This window comes from Eptatretus burgeri, chromosome 11 (genome assembly GCF_056783735.1).
Source record: "Eptatretus burgeri isolate ZD-2024b chromosome 11, Ebu_testis_v1, whole genome shotgun sequence".
Taxonomy (NCBI): Eukaryota; Metazoa; Chordata; class Myxini; order Myxiniformes; family Myxinidae; genus Eptatretus; species Eptatretus burgeri.
The window spans coordinates 56,379,330-56,396,829 of record NC_140971.1 but is presented as its reverse complement, the minus strand read 5'-3'; the positions used below and the strand labels follow the sequence as shown (position 1 = coordinate 56,396,829).

The 17,500-nt window shown below is 45.5% G+C and overlaps 3 long non-coding RNA genes across 3 annotated transcripts in view; 1 reads left to right on the top strand and 2 right to left on the bottom strand.

Annotated features, from left to right (window-relative positions):
* LOC147017122 (uncharacterized) overlaps positions 1-940 on the bottom strand; it is an 8,654-nt gene extending 7,714 nt beyond the window's left edge. Inside the window, exon 1 of the long non-coding RNA XR_015049355.1 lies at positions 1-940. This exon is cut by the window's left edge and continues 255 nt beyond it. This is a non-coding gene — a long non-coding RNA (uncharacterized LOC147017122).
* A 638-nt stretch (positions 941-1,578) lies between these two features.
* On the top strand, positions 1,579-11,864 carry LOC147017121 (uncharacterized). Its single transcript, XR_015049354.1, has 4 exons — positions 1,579-1,718; positions 1,828-1,962; positions 4,393-4,520; positions 10,240-11,864. It is a non-coding gene; the product is annotated as an uncharacterized LOC147017121 (long non-coding RNA).
* Positions 9,137-17,500, bottom strand: LOC147017120 (uncharacterized). Its single transcript, XR_015049357.1, has 2 exons — positions 17,444-17,500; positions 9,137-10,344 (listed from the first exon to the last, which is right to left on the bottom strand). It is a non-coding gene; the product is annotated as an uncharacterized LOC147017120 (long non-coding RNA).

Sequence of the window (17,500 nt, the reverse complement as noted above, 5' to 3'; positions counted from 1 at the left end):
GATTCCCACTGCCTCTTAAATGTAAAACCTTTCTCCCTTCACCATGCTTCAAGCCATTGGTTGACATCTTTCACTCTGCTCATAATTCCTATACAATTTCCTCACCGAGGAATCCCAGAAAAACATTGTCTCACAACTCTTTGCTTTCAGCTGCTTCCTCAACATCCTGTATCTATTTTTCTAAACCTCTGAATAAACTTTCCCTCAATAATTTGCTGCTCGGTGTACCACAACCAACATCTTCTTCCCGTGACCTGATACGATGTCCTTTACACTTCCTTCAATGTCCCCAACTCCTGCTCCATTAAAACTGCACAGAACTCCATGTCTACGATCCTTCCTGCAGAATGAAGAATCTACCTATTTAATAGTCTCATCACTCACAAAAACTATCTCCCATACCTCATTCCGAGAAACCTCTATTGCTGCACCCTCACCACTGCCTGAACTGGCTGCCTCACCACTGCCTGTACTTTCTGCACCCTCACCACTGCCTGCTACTTCTGCACAATCACAACTACCTGCTCCCTCTGCAACCACACCACTGCCTGCTCCTGCTGCATCCACACCACTTCCTGCTCCTGCTGCACCCACACCACTTCCTGCTCCTGCTGCACCTGCACGACTTCCTGCTCATGCTGCACCCACATCATTTCCTGCTCCCGGTGCACCCACACCACCACCTGCTCCCACTGCACCCTAACCATAACCTGCTCCCACACCACCACCTGCTCCCACTGCACCAACACCACCTGCTCCCACTGCACCCTAACCACAACTGCCTGCTCTCGCTGCACCCTAACCACCACCTGCTCCCACACCACCACCTGCTCCCACTGCACAAACACCACCACCTGCTCCCACTGCACCCACACCACCACATGCTCCCACTGCACCCTAACCAAAACTGCCTGCTCCCACTGCACCCTAACCACTGCTATTTCCTCAGCAACCACTCCTCAACCGCAACAAACTATTATCCACAAATTTCTCACATTCTGCTGCTTGCTGCAAATTATCTATCCATTCCTTCAACCTATTAATAACTCTCCTCAAGTGGGCTATTTCCTCACACTTCCTACAACATTGAGTACTCCGCTTCGTTTATCCTTCATATGGCTCACAAAAGGCAAAGCATCGATCACATTGTATCAACTTCTCTTCCTTTCAACTTCCCTCTCTATTGATATCCTTTTTCCCCACGATATTCCCAAGGTCCCAACAGACTTAAACGCCATACTTCAAGTAAACACTAAACTGTAAAAACCAGACCTCCCCTTTCTTCTTTCAATAAACAAATACAAATACGCGCTAAAACTGTTATGAACACAACTGCACCCTTTATAAAAGCAATCCCACAACCCCGGACACAAATGTCGAATGCAAAATACGTTAAACAACACACAAAAAAAACAACACAAAAAACTTATCTTTATCTGGCCAGGAAGTCAAACAGGCGCGTGCGAACAACCGGAAATGACGTCACGTCACGTGACAGAAGTATAAGACGACGAATTATTATAAAAATAAATAAAAAAACGAGACCGATGTCCCGGATGTGGAATAACTCCTCGATGAAACTTCCAAGACGAGGCCGGACCATGAAAGCGCGACGCACTTATTGAATAAAAATATCACGGCCTGTTTTTTCCTCAGAGAACTGCTGGTCACGTCAGAGGAATTCGCTGGAGAACGCTGGCGGTGGGCGGGACGGACTGGTAGGAGTATTCGTCCATTAGAAGCTGCTTGCTGACGTGATTTGCTTGAATTCTGTCCGTTTTTCTCCATCTGTCTGATTCTGTCTCTCTGACGATCTCCTTCCCACAGAAGGCTGGTTCGAGAGACGGTGAACGTCAGATCAGAGTTTGTTCATCCACTAACAGGGAACGAGAGCTGGGTTTCGACCGTCGTGAGACGGGTTGCTTGCGTCGGTGCTGCGACTCCGTGCAGATATTTCGAAAGGTGAGTGTTTCCTGTGAAGAATAAGGTAAGTCTCGCGTTTGTATTGTTTGTCGTTTTTATTTTTTCAACTTTGTAAAAATGCAACGGCAACAAGGATTCCTTGAGCGCCTTGACAAGCGCGGCCATTGGTGAGATCGTAACACGGTTTTCAACGAATAAATGTTCAAATTAATTTAAAAAAAAATTCAAATGATGCATCTCATCGAACGTCTGAATTGTTTAGCTATAAGATTATGGAATATATGAATGGCTTGTAATTTTTATTTCACGATTTTGTAATTTTACCTCACGATCTGAGGTAAAAAGAGCGCGATAGTGTTTTTTTTAAACCCTCGTTTGGCTCATTTCTTATTTTTCATCAATTTCTCGTGCAAACACTCGACCAGGGCCGGATTACCATTTTGTAATTTTACCTCACGATCTGAGGTAAAAAGCGCGCGATAGTGTTTTTTTTAACCCTTGTTTGGCTCATTTTTCATTTTTCATCAATTTCTCGTGCAAACACTCGACCAGGACTGGATTACGATTTTGTAATTTTACCTCACGATCTGAGGTGAAAAGCGCGCGATAGTGTTTTTTAACCCTCGTTTGGCTGATTTCCAATTTATTCCTGCAGCGTAGTCTGATATTTCAGATCAATTGTTCAAATTTGCATAAGCACCAAAAAAAGCACCAAAATTGGTATACATGTAGAATAATGTATTCAGAACAATTCCAGATATGGAGCCACCCGAGATTGTGCCTTGGTCAGCTTTGGCGACCATTTTCCAAAATGGCCGCCATTCTACTTTAGCGAAATTGGCGATATGCTCTTATTAACGTCCGCCATCTTCGAAGATGGATGGAGGTTACTGTTTTCACCCCTTTCTGTTTGTTTGTTTCTTTATTAACAGTATTACGGAAAAACTCCTTGACGGATTTCGACGAAACTTGGTGGGGGGGGGGTTAGGTATGGTCCAAGGATCATGCCATTAAATTTTGGACTTTGGTCCCCCCCCCCCCCCCAAAAAAAAAGTTAGAGAAAATTTTTTTTTTTTCATTTCTACATATTTTAAGTGATTTCCAACCTGCTCCACCCCCAAAAAAAATGTTAGAGAAAAGAACTATAACTGTCAGTACTGTTGACATATTTAATGAATAAGATACAAGGTTCACTTGAGTGACCCAGCAGTATTGGCGGCGGAGGTTTTGCACTCTCCCGAGTGCTCCCCCTCTCGTTTTCTTATTGTATTGGTGGTTGATATAAGGAAAGTGTAAAATTCAGTAAATTGACCATGAAAAGGCGTATTCAAATATTATGAGCCAGTATTTTCAGTAAAAAGCCATTATTTGATTTGTAAGTTGCTGCTCTCTTGAAACTTTTCACTGAAAAGTACCCATTATTGCCTGGAGAACAAGAGTCAAATGATATTCATCACATTCAATGGGCTTGGAATCAACAAAAATTGCATTATAGATTACATACTTTACTCTATTTTGAAAAGGGAACTGATAATCGTGATAATGACAAACTCAGAAAATGTAGTCAAATTATTGCACACTTCACTTTGAAGCGGCTACGGTTTATTGTCTACCAGGACACATGGTACACGCATACATCAGTCTAGTACAATATGAGTTTCTGAGCTCAAGTGTACTGGCTCTGGATCAAGAAGTCAACACTTTTACAAGCAATGCGACTTTGCATTTGCACATTCTAAGCAAGGCCGATATCTCGGTCTGTGTCTACTGCGTCTGTCTACTGGCATTTTCCTTGGTGTTTCACATGTGGGGTCAGGGATCAATGTGTGTGCCATCCATTGGAAGGTTTTCAAGCCAGAGGACCCGTCTGCCAGCATTAGTCGTTGATAGACTTTAATACAATTCAGGCTGAGCTTTTTTCGAAGTAACATTGGGGGGGGGGTCATTCTGACCCCCTCTCCCTCCCGATCCCCCAAGATCTCGGGGATGAAACGCCCAATGGACATGAAATTTGCTGTGTAAATATAAAATCTTTTTACCAAATATCCTGTGTCATTTAATTAGTGATAAAATGTTTAACTATTTTAAATTATCTAATTCAATTATTAATCAAACAACTATCCTAGTTTTATGGATATTTTTACAGATTACCGATTTGCATAAATTTAGCATCATGAGATGCGTAAGACTTCAAATTAAAAAGTCATGAAACCATATTTGGCAATTTTTGGGGGTTACTGAGAAAAGGCAAAATTTACATTGTGGGGACTGGGAGGGGTCTAAAGCATTTTGACCTTGAACGGGTGAATTATTGGGTTGATATTCATTGGAACTTTTGGAATTGCTGATGGTACAAATTGGTCCTTGGTGTTCTGATGAGAGTTATCTTGGTGATCACCTTGTTTAAAAAACACATCAATAAGGAACGTTCATTCTCTCGTGATAACACGTCGCTCTCCATTGTTGCAGATGTCTCCACGAGAAACTGCTATAACAGAATGCTGAAGCTGAAGAGATACAGCACTATCTCGAGTCGGAATTGGAAAAAAGCAAGGAAATTTTTGTGGTTAATGAAGCCAGAAAACAGATTGTGAAAGGTATGTGAGACTATTGCTTTCCATGAGACAATGGTTTGAGTCATGAGCTTCATCCAAGGGAGGTAACTGTCACAGCATTGGATTCAAGAGTCACCTGATGACTCTGGAACCATGATTCGCTCTGAATACCGTATGGTGGAGGGGTGCCGTTTGTCAAATGACTTGTAAACAGCATTGGAGCGAAAACAGCATGTATTGGAGCTGATTTGTATGTTGTAATGTATTGTAAGTCCTCCTTTATCCTGTGAGAATCAAGTGATTGGGTCGAATGTCCTGAGGCTCCCTTGAATCCGTTGGTAAACAGCAGATGGACTGAATTGCTCATGGTCCCTGTCAATGCTTTGTTTCCTTAGGTTTGGGATGGACACCTCATTGTGTGTCTGAAGCAAGTGTACCTGTTCTGCAGATATTTTTAATATGATGTATTATATACCTGTACTTTTTTTTGTACGTTTTGGCCAAGTTATCCAGTTTCACACGCTTATGCTCAATGTGGACAACACCAACAATAATCTCATGTGCTCAAGCGTCAAAAATTCTCTATTGAGAAACTTCTATAATGAGTCGTTTGAATAACTTATATTATTTTGAGGTCAGGTATGGGAGCATGTGCCAGAACAGCACGTCGCTGCGTCCACTTTCCGCCGGTACTCCAGGGGCCTCCGTCTGGCCATCCCCCAGGCAGATGCCAGGCCCATCCCCATCTCCTTGAGATGATTGTCAACCTGTTGCAACCATGAGGCACGTGGTCGACCCACTGGCCTCCTCCACTCATGAGACTCCCTCGCTGAGAGAATCTGGTGAGCAGGATCAGAGTCAGGAAAACGAGCCACATGTCCATACAGCCGCAACTGACGCTCACGGACTATGCAGGTAACAAATCTCATCCGAGTCTCTCTCAGCAACCGCTCGTTGGACACAAAATCCGACCAGCGATAGCCAAGGATTCTCCGAAGAGACCTGGTACCAAAGGAATTAAGTCTCCGTCTCAGATCCTTGGTCAGAGTCCAAGTCTCGCACCTATAGAGCAAGACTGGAAGTTCCAAGGACCTGAAGACTCGGACTTTCGTCCTCCCGCACAGGTACCGGCAGCGCCACACCCCATGATCCAGTGAATCCATGACTCCCCAGGCCCGACCCAGACGTCTATTGACCTCTGACTCGCAGCCAGCAGAGACATGAATATCACTGCCAAGGTAAGTGAATCTCTCCACGACCTCAACATCCTCACCACAAACAGACACAGACAGGACAGCAGCATCCAAGATGTCACCGAAAGCCTGGATCTTAGTTTTGACCCAAGAAACCCGTAATCCCAACGGCTCCGACTCCTCATTCAGCACCTCGAGAACCCCCAAGAGGATGTCTAAAGTCTCCGCAAAGATGACTGCATCATCTGCAAAGTCAAGGTCCGAGATCTTGACATTCCCAAATGACGCACCGCAACTTGATCTCTCTGACATCCTCCCTAGAATCCAGTCCATACAAGTGCTGAAAAGTGTGGGGGCAAGTACACATCCCTGACGAACTCCAGTAACAACTGGAAATAAGTCAGAGATGGTACCACCACACTTCACAGCACTCTCAGTACCAGAGTAGAGTTCAGACATCAGATCGATCAGTTTTGGTGGCACCCCACGAAGACCAAGAATCCTCCAGAGGACATCCCGATTTACAGAGATCAACATAGGCTGCAAGCAGCCCCTGCCGAAACTCTCGTCTGCGTTCGGTGAGGACACGAAGTGCAAGGATACGGTCAATCGTTGACCTCTTTGGTGTAAAGCCTGACTGCTCTGGACGCTGGTGCTCAAGCAGATGGTGGCGAACCCTATCGAGAATTATCCGAGCAAAGACCTTGCCCGGCACTGAGAGCAGCGTCACCCCTCGGTAGTTGTTGCAGTCTTGGCGATCACCCTTCCCTTTCCAGAGAGGGACAACAAGGCCCCTCTTCCAGTCAGTTGGGATGATGCCTGTGTTCCAGACAGAGCACAAAACTGCATGCAACGACACGAGTGCAGCATTTCCACCAGCCTTGAGAAGTTCGGCATGGATGCCACAGATCCCTGGAGCTTTGCCCCGTTTCAACTGGTTCACCGCAGCCCGTGTTTCCACAAGCGTAGGTGGACCACAGTTGATTCGAGGGTCAGCAACAGGGATTGTAACACCATTGACGTCCAACTCGACAGTTGGGGGATCAGCCTGGTACAACCGCTCAAAGTAACCGGCCCAGCGGGCCTTCACTTCAGACTCCTCTGTCAAGAGCCTACCACTCTCTGCTCGAACTGTAGTGCTCCGAGGGATGGGCTTGGATGAACGTAATGCGCGAATTCCCCTGTAAGCGGGACGAGAACCACCTGTCCACAGGTGATGCTCTACCCCCTCACAGATTCCTCGCACATAGGCCTCCTTGTCCACCCTCAGTGCACGTACAGTTTTACGCCTCAGCTCCCTGAACAGCTCAGCTCTGCCATTCAGCCTGGCCCTGCGACTCTGGTCAATGGTATCCAGTGTCCCTTGAGAGACAAAATTCTTCTTTGCCCTACGGTGAGCTCCAAGGCATCCACCGGCAACATCAAGGACGGTGGTCTTGAAGGCGCTCCACAACTCTTCAGGACCCCCCAAAGCACCCAGACCCCCCAAGTGTCCATTCAGCCTGTTCGCAAACTCCTCAGCTACTCTCTCATCCCTGAGCTTGGCAACATCCAGCCTCGGCTGGGATGGTACCATTCTCCAGGATTTAAGGTGCAGCTTTAGAGTTGCTACAACAAGCCTGTGGTCAGTATTGAGGAACTGAGCACTCCGGTAGACCCTGCAGTTCTGGATCATCCTCCAACGACCGTCAATGAGGACATGGTCAATCTTCTTTGCCACACCGCCAGCGTTGGAATACCAAGTCCAGCGATGAGCTTGTGGGCGCTGAAACCATGAACCAGCCACCCTAAATCCATGACTTCTTGCAAAGTCAAGGAACTTAGTGCTATTCTGGTTCATAGTTCCTGACCCATGGGGACCAACACACACCTCATAACCGTCCCTATCAGTTCCAGTCGATGCATTGAAATCCCCCAAGACTAGAAGTGTATCTCGTCTGGGGCACTGATCAACCACAGACTCGAGTGTGGCGTAGAATGCTTCCTTCACGGTGAGATCACTCGCCTCAGTCGGAGCATAAACAGAGACCAGGGAAATGACACCTAAGGAGTGACGAATCCTTCATCTCATAATACGCTCGTTGACCGGTGTTACCTCAATTATCATTGGGGTCAGCTTATTGGACACAGCTACAGCAACTCCTTGGGTATGGTAACCATCAGAGCGACCAGACCAATAGTAGGTGTAACCACCCACCATTATCTCGCCGCAATCCGGTCTCCGAACCTCAGAGAGAGCTGCAATCCCGATGTCCAAATGCTTGAGCTCAGATGATAACAGAGACAGGTGATCATCCTCTCTTAGGGATAGGACATTCCAGGCACCCACCCGAAGGGACCGCCTCAGGTTAACCCAAGGAGACCGCCGTCTGGTGGACGACACCTCAGCACCACTCCGACACACTCTCCCGCAATCTGACCCAGGGATGTTACCCCGTGGTTTCCCTCCTATCAAAGATTGGGGGTCGCGAAGGCTTTGCCCCAATCCCGTCATCCGGTGAGCTGCCCTGCGAAGGGAAGCTGCACAGGAGGTACTCCCACGGAGTGGGTTTTCAGATTTTTTGCGTTTTTGCGGAATGAAGGGTTTTACGGTGGCCGGAGTACAAATCCTGCCACCAACCTCCTAATAAGAAGTGACCCAACTGCAGGAGGACGTCCGCAGACACAGTTGGGCACTAGATATGGATGGCCGTTGGCTCACAATGAGCTCCTCCGCCCTTTGACAGGTTTTGTTTTTAATCCTGCTGGGTGTCCATATCCAAACACCCTCCTCACCAGAAAACCTGGTGGGGGAGACGGTTTAGTCGCCGACAACCCGACCATGGAACAGGTTAGTACAGGTTTACATGGTACCTGTAGCAGGTCACAGATCGAACCTGACCTGACAGAAGAGGGAGTGTGGTGTGCTTATTCAATCGCATTTTGAATGGCGTGTGTGCTTGCTTGTTATTTTGTACCATGGCTAAAGGAAAGGGTTGAAGTCGAAATCAGAATAGGAGATAGTTATCTGTTAATAGTCCGACCCATTAAATGGATTTAAACCCACACAACGCACTTCATCCCGTTAATCCACGAGACATGAGGGGAGGTCAAAGTGCACGAAGATGAACGAAATAACTGCCTGTGGATCACTGTATGTTGGGTGCCATTGCCTTAGAGGCATGTGGTTTTGCAGTACCGCAACAATATACGAGTCGTGACATTGGACATCACCACATTAATAAGAATGAAACCTTGTTTGCTGTTATTCCTTATTCCATCAAATATTTCAGTAACTCAGAGCTGGGCCATGTATTTCTCCACAAAATCGAAGCAAACACATTTCTGCTTCTTTTGATGTTTTCAAAAATCAATTATAAAACAATATTATCTCTATTTTGAAGATTTTCAAACACAGAGCCTTGTATACAATGAACAATTGACTCGTTGTGTCATCATAAGCAGAGTGGTCATGTGAACAGAGGATCAGCAATTGTACAGTTTATTTCATTGCAACTAAGATAAAGAGTATTTATTTGTTTATCAGTAAAATATGCCGAAGCACACAACAAAGCTTCCAGCAGGGAGAAAAGAGAAGAACGTTCGTGACAGCAGAAGAAATGCAGAAACTGAAGAAGAACAAGTCCGAAAGAACAAAGAACAGAGAGAGAGAGAGAGAGAGAGAGAGAGAATGAATGAGAGAATGAATGAGAGAATAAATCACAATGATTTTGTTTACTAAGTGGTAATCCATGGTTTTGCTAATTGTTGATTACTGATTATCCATAAGTTGATATGATTTTGATGAGTAACTCACCAAGATTCCATTCAGCATTGAAACAAAAGTTTGAAAGTCAATAATAATGATATCACACAATTAAAGCCACTATAATGATATCTTGCAATAAATACAAAAAATACACAATTAATCGATTCACAGCAACAATCAAAGGAATTATCGAGAACGACGCTTGATAGCACGTACCTCCGCCAGGCTGAACAGTATATGTTTTGTATCCCACTGATAGGCCGGATCTGCATTCCTACCTCTAATAGGCTTGTTCTTGTCACCTACCAAACTCATCCACCAAGTTTTATCAGAGTCCGTCCACAACTTGTTGAAATATGATGCAATATATCGTTTTTGGTCCCATCTCTCAATGGTGAAGAATCACTTGACAAATTCTCATGTCTGTATCCAGATCCAGATCTTCACCAAATTCGAATCAATCTGTCCTTGTCAGACACCTAACTTGTCCACTGCGTTTCCTCTAAATCCGTCCACAACTTTTTGAGATATCCTGCTGACAGACAGACAGACACATTTTGATGAAAACATAGCCGTCCACCTCTGGTGGCAGAGGTAATTAACCAACATGGAGCTGATATTCTCAAACCATTTGTGTCACTTTTTCATTCACTCTGATGATTGACCAGTTTTATTAAATTTGTCCCACAAGGTAACATTTGCTGAAAGTGGATCAAATTGATTATGTCATAAAAAAATACTATATTCAACCACTTGATGTGGAAGACATCACCACATATAAGGATACAAAAATATAATCATCATTGTATCTTTTGCGCAGGTTTTCAACAATTCCATCCTCGGTGATCTTGGACAGAAGAACCATATCATCCACTCCACTTTGCTTCACATTGTTACTTTGCCAATGGTAGTGGTCTTTGCTTCCCTGTAAACAAACAAAATAGATACAAAAGGGCATTACTGGTGACTGCTGCATGATCTGTATCCCCTATTTCTCAAAGATGGTGCGTAAGGATATGTGAGCTCGATACAAAATGCTTCCCCGACTTTAAACCCACTGCAGTCAGAGCTGTAGTTATCAAGCCTTCATTCACAAGAATGCTACCCTTTAACCAAGGATTGCTGTGGATGTTCTGTTTGCTGAAATTAGTGCCACAAATATGAACCATATTGACATTATTGCGCTTGCATCTCAAGCTCTTCGGCAAACACATCTTCCGTCGTCTCATCTTCAAATGTGTTATCGTTGGAATGATCGTTAAAGTTACGGCAGTCATCTGGATACATGTGGGTCTGTTACCCTGGATTTGTTTTTACATGCATGTCATACTGAGAGATTACTGAAAGCATCTGGATGGGTTTTAGGCATGCAGTAGATCTATAGCCATGCGTCATACATACGCCTGCACAAAACAAATATCCATGACAAAGAAAAATCGCCGTACGTCGACAGCATCACGACCTCAGCCTTAAGCTTTTGCTTCACTGTGGAAATGTTGAGGAGGTTGATTCTGCCTGGATTGTTTTTGACACAAATAAGATTTCACTCCATCCTGTCCAGTGCAGATCATAACAAATTGTCTTGGCCTTGTGACAATAAAAATGTCTGAAAAATTATGAAATATGCAACAACAAAAAAGAAAATTATGCACTATAATAAATTAATAACAATATTTATCCCCACACTTAAAAAAAAAATCAGAGGGAGAGGGTATTGCAATCGGCTGCGTCTGTCCGTGGTTACACTATCTCCTAAACAGTTGGGCAGAAATTTACCAAACTTGGTAGTAATGATCACCACATGGCAAGAGCTGTGAGAGCATTGTCATTTTTCCATTAAATGTTTCAATATGAAACGATTTTTTTGGATTTGACCCCCCCCCCTCCCACACCTATTGCGAGGAAAGGTATTCCAATGCTGGTGGTGTGGAAAAGGAGATTGACCATGTTCTCATTGATGATCGCTGGAGGATGATCAATAAGTGCAGGGTCTACCGGAGTGCTCAGTTCCTCAATACCGACCACAGGGTTGTTGAAGCAACTCTGAAGTTGCAGCTTAAATCCGGGAGAATGGTACCATCCCAGCTTCGGCTGGATGTTGGGAAGCTCAAGGATGAGAGGGTAGCTGAGGAGTTTGCGAATAGGCTGAGTGGAGATTTGGGGGGCCTGGGTGCTTTGGGGAATCCTGAAGAGTTGTGGATTGCCTTGAAGACAACCATCCTTTATGTTGCGGGTGGATGTCTTGGAACTCACCATTGGGCGAAGAAGAATTTCGTCTCTCAACGGACACTGGATGCCATTGACCAGAGTTACAGGGCCAGGCTAAATGGCAGAGCTGTGCTGTTCAGGGAGTTGAGGCATAAAACTGTACGTGCGTTAAGGGTGGACAAGGAGGCCGATTTGCGATGATGCGAGGATACCTATGAGATGTGGTGATACCATCTCCAGCTTATTTCCATTTGTTACTGGAGTTTGTCAGGGTTGTGTACTGGCCACCCACACTTTTCAGCACTTGCATGGACTGGATTCTGGGGAGGATGTCGGAGAGATCAAGCTGCGGTGCATCGTTTGGGAATGTCAAGATCTCTGAGCTTGATTTCGCAGATGATGCAGTCGTCTTTGCTGAGACTCTGGACATCCTTTTGGGGGCCTTCCAGGTGCTGAATGAGGAGTCAGAGCCGAATGAATTAGAGGTTTCCTGGGTCGAAACTAAGATCCAGGCTTTCAATGACATCTTGGATGCTGCTATCCTGTCTGTACCTGTTTGTGGTGAGGACTGAGGATGTTGAGGTCGTGGAGAGATTCACTTACCTTGGGAGTGATATTCATGTTGGCTATTAGACAAAGGTCAACAGACATCTGGGTTGTTCCTGGGTAGTCATGGATTCACTGGATCATGGTGTGTGGCACTCTCAGTTCCTGTGTAGGAGGACGAAAGTATGAATCTTCAGGTCCTTGGTACTTCTAGTCTTGCTCCACGGATGTGAGACTTGGACTCTGACCAGGGATCTGAGATGGAAACTTAATTCCTTTGGTACCGGGTCACTTAGGAGAATCCTTGGCTGTCGCTGATTCGACTTTGTGTCCAACGAGCAGTTGCTGAAGAGACTCAAATGAGATTTGTTACCTGCATGGTCCGTGAGTGTCAGCTGCGGCTGTATGGACATGTGACTCGTTTTCCTGACACTGATCCTGCTTACCAGATTCTCTCAGCGAGGAAGCTTCATGAGTGGAGGAGTCAAATTGGCTGACCATGTGCCGCATGGTTGCATCACGTTGATCAGCATCTCAAGGAGATGGAGATGGACCAGGCATCTGTCTGGGGGATGGCCAGACGGAGCCCGTGGAGTACCAGCGGAAAGAGGATGCAGTGACACGCTGCTCCGGTGCATGCTCCCAGACCTGCCCTGACACCACCTGACCTGACACCCCCTCCCCCCTCCCCCCACTCCCATTCATGATCAGGGGATGGGAACTTTGTGTCACAGGGATCAAAACAGAAGGTTTTTTTGAACTCAAAATTTGATATTGGGTAATTCTTAGTGAAAATGTTTGCCATCTTTCAACCTTGCTTGAGGCAGGAAGCATGGGGATTTGTAATGACATGCCATTGACTTCACTCTAGTTGAGGTCAGGTATGGGAGAATGTGTTGAAGCAGCGCGTCACTGCGTCCGCTTTCCACTTGTCCTCCAGGGGCCTCCGTCTGGCCATCCCCCAGGCAGATGTCTGGCCAATCCCCATCTCCTTGAGGTGCCAATCAACCTGCTGCAACCATGAAGCACGTGGTCAGCCTGTTGGCCTCCTCCATTCATGAGACTCCCTCACTGAGAGAATCTCGTGAGCAGGATCAGCGTCAAGAAAACGAGCCACATGTCCATACAGCTGCAGCTGACATTCACGGACTATACAGGAAACAAAACTCATCTGAGTCTCTCTCTCAGCAACCACTTGGTGGACACAAACTCTGACCAGTAACAGCCAAGGATTCTCCAAAGAGACCTGATACCAAAGGAGTTAAGTCTCCATCTCAGATCCTTGGTCAGAGTCCAAGTCTCACATCTGTAGAGCAAAACTGGTAGGACCAAGGACTTAACGACTTGGACTTTCATCCTCCTGCACAGGTATTGACAGCGCCACACCCCTGATCCATTGAATCTATGACTCCCCAGGCCCGACCCAGACGTCTATCAACCTCTGGCTCACCAGATATGGAGACATGAATATCACTGCTAAGGTAAGTGAATCTCTCCGTGACCTCAACATCCTCACCACAAACAGGTACAGAAAAGAGAGCAGCATCAAAGATGTCATGGAAAGCCTGGATCTTAGTTTTGACTCATGAAACCCATGATCCCAATTGCTCCAAATCCTGCTTCAGCACCTCGAGGGCCCCCACAAGGATATCCAACGTCTATGCAAAGATGACTGCCTCATATGCAAAATCAAGGTCAGAGATCTTGACATTCCCAAATGATGCACTGCAGCTTGATCTCTCCGAAATCCTCTCCAGAATCCAGTCCATACAAGTACTGAAAAATGTGGGGGCCAGTACACACCCCTGATGAACTCCAGTCATAAGTGTAAATAAGTCGGAGATGGAACCACCCACCACACCTCACAGCACTCTCAGCACCAGAGTATAGTTCAGAAGTCACATTGATCCGTTTTGTTGGCACCACATGAAGACTGAGAATCCTTCAAAGAGCAACCCAATTCACTGAATCGAATGCTTTGCGGAGGTCAGCATGAGCGGTGAGCAGTCCTTGCCAAAACTCTCATCTACATTCATTGAGGATCCGAAGAGCAAGGCGATGATCAATTGTTGACCTCTTTGGTGTGATGCCTGACTGCTCTGGGCGCTGGTGCTCAAGAAGATGATGGCGAACTCTATCAATAATTATCCGAGCAAAGACCTTGCCCGGCACTGAGAGCAGCATCACACCTCGGTAGTTGTTGCAGTCCTGGTGATCACCCTTCCCTTTCCAGAGAGGGACAACAAGGCCCCTCTTCCAGTCAGTTGGGATGATGCCTGTGATCCAAACACAGCACAGCACTGTATGTGAAGACACGCATACAGCATTTCCACCAGCCTTGAGAAATTCAGCATGCATGCCACAAATCCCACGAGCTTTACCAACTTTCAACTGGTTCACTGCAGCCTGTGTTTCCACAAATGAAGGTGGTTTCCAGTTGATTGGAGGGTCAGCAATAGCGATAGATACACCCTTGACATCCAATGCAACAGCAGGTGGGTCAGCCTGGAAGAGGTGCTCAAAGTAACCGGCCAGGTGGACCTTTACTTCGGATTCCTTTGTCAAGAGCCCACCACCCTCTGCTCTAACTGCATTACACTGAGGAACAGGCTTGGAGGAACACAAAGCATGAATTCTTCTGTAAGCAGGATGAGAATCACTTGACCACAGGTAATGTTCTACCATTTCACAGATTCCTGGCGCATAGACCTCCTTGTCCACCCTGAGCGTATGTACAGTTTTTTGCCTTAACTCCCTGAACAGCTCAGCTCTGCCATTAAGCCTGGCCCTGTGACTCTGATCATTGGGATCCAGTGTCCCTTGGGAGACAAAGTTCTTCTTCGCCTGAAGGTGGGTTCCAAGACATCCACCCACAACATCAAGGATGGTCGTCTTGAAGGCACTCCACAACTTTTAAGGATTCCTGAAAATACCCAGACCCCCCTAATCCCCACTCAGCCTGCTCACAAACTCCTCAACTACCCTCTCATCCTTAAACGTGCCAACATACAGCCTTGGCTGGGATGGTACCATTTTCGTGGATTTAAGCAGAAACTTCAGAGTTGCTACAACAACCCTGTGGTACGTTTTGAGGAACTGAGCACTCTGGTAGACCCTGCAGTTCTGAATCATCCTCCATTGACCATAAACGAGCACATAGTCAATCTCCTTTGCCACACCGCCAGCATTGGAATGCCAAGTTCAGCGATGAGCCTGTGGGAGTTGAAACCATGAACGAGCCACGCTAAGTCCATGGCTTCTTACAAAGTCAAGGGACTTAGTGCTATTCTGGTTCACAGTCTCAGATACATGGGGACCAACATGTGTCTCATAACCTGGATCCCATCCCTATCAGTTCCAGTTGATGAATTGAAATCCCCCAAGACGAGAGGAGTATCTTACCTGTGGCACTGATGAACCACAGACTCAGATCCTGTATATAATTCCTCCTTCACGGTGAGATCACTCACCTCAGTCAGAGCATATACAGAGACCAGGGAAACAACACGCAAGGAGTGACGAATCCTCAGTCTCATAATACGCTTGTTGACCGGTGTTACCCCAATTATCATGGCAATCAGCTCATTGGACACAGCTATATTTTGGTGCAGGGATTTTGGTGTAGGGGCAGAGAGTCGGGGGCTTGCACCACCTTTGTTGACTTGTCCCAACTTACTCCAATAAATGCTGCAAATTTTAAATTTGACCACACAACACCGTAACCCTCAACATTGATTCCTGCTTGTTGTTCCCAACTGAGCATATGGCTGACGATGCTGGGAACCGATGCTCGATATCAATCCCAAATAACATGCTGATTTTTTTTTCATTTTGGCTACCAATGTCTGTAATTCAGGAAAAGTACACAAAAGTCTCCCAGCATCCTGGGCCACCATGCGACTGAAGTACAGGTCCCACCAAATGCCTTCTCTTCATCACAGCCACACAAAAAAATTAAAATGATGGTTATATTTGTTTCAGCATGTTCAAATGATAATTATTAAAAAAATAAAATAATGACTAAGTGTCATTAAAATAAATGACAATAAAATAAAAATGTAAAAAAATAAAATAATGAATTCCAAAACCAGGTTTGACTATTACTATTACCCACAGCACACAAGCAAGCACGATTATGGAATTGCAAAACAGATGAGTTCACGTTGAACTTCCCAAAATTACACAGATTGAATGCACTGTACTTTAGAAGAAGCATGATAAACAGCAACGGAAAAGAAAAAAAATCTGATGATAACGTTCCTGTTAGTCAATTTATGACTTCTGCACTTCTCATACGCTTGTGAACATTTCACGTGGAAGTAAAATAATTGATCTCTACTTGTGAAACCAATGAATTATTCAAGGAACCAATATGCAGTACTTAAAAAGCAACACAATTCATTCATTCAATGGTGTGAATGATAATTGGAAATGGTATTTCCTACTTTTATATAAGCTAGCACGCCACCCACAGGGTGATCCCCCGACAATTACATTTTTACTGCAAGTAAAGTTACACATGCAATTCTGACAACTTGTCAACAAAAAGTCTCACCCTTCCCCTCTCAATCCCAAGACATCAATCCCTCCCCACATTCAAGCTTTCAAACCCACCACCAACCAAAAGTCCTCAACCCCCCACCCCCATTTTCCCCAAAGCCTCAACATTCCCCTTCCAAAGCTGTCTCATCTTTACTCTCAACCTACTACTACTCCTAAAAGCAAGTGAGCATTCCCACCCCCATATTCTAAAATCTAAACGGTCAATGCTAAAGAGTTCTAAAGAGTACATTCCAAAGGTTTCAAAAGGGTTCCTAAATTGGTGGCTGTACTATCAAAATTGTGGGTGGAGTCAGGTGAACTGTCCAACCAATGGGTCGACTTCACATGCACACACATGTTGACACACACACACACACATGGCTCCTTTTATAGTATAGACAAAATGTAGGTGCATGGAAGAGCAAGGTGATGGAGGTTAAGAAGGCAAGGTAGTTACAGTGAGGCTGCAGGAAGATACAATAAGCAATGGAACAAGAAAACAACAGAAGTGGAAAGAGAGGAAGAAAGGAAACGCAGTGAACTGCAAATAAGAGGGTCGGGTTATGGTTCACGGGGGTAGAAAAGAACAAGGATGGGGGATGACATGAGATGGTGATGTGCCGCTCGCTAAAGCCTTGGAGGGAAGAGCACAATTGAACCGCCTTCCCGAAAGGTGGTTCTATAAATGTGAGAAGAGAGGAATAGAGGAGTGGAGGTGGGTGACAAACCTGGATGCTGGGAGTTTAACCATGTGGGGCGAGGGCAGAGGGTACTCGTAGAATATG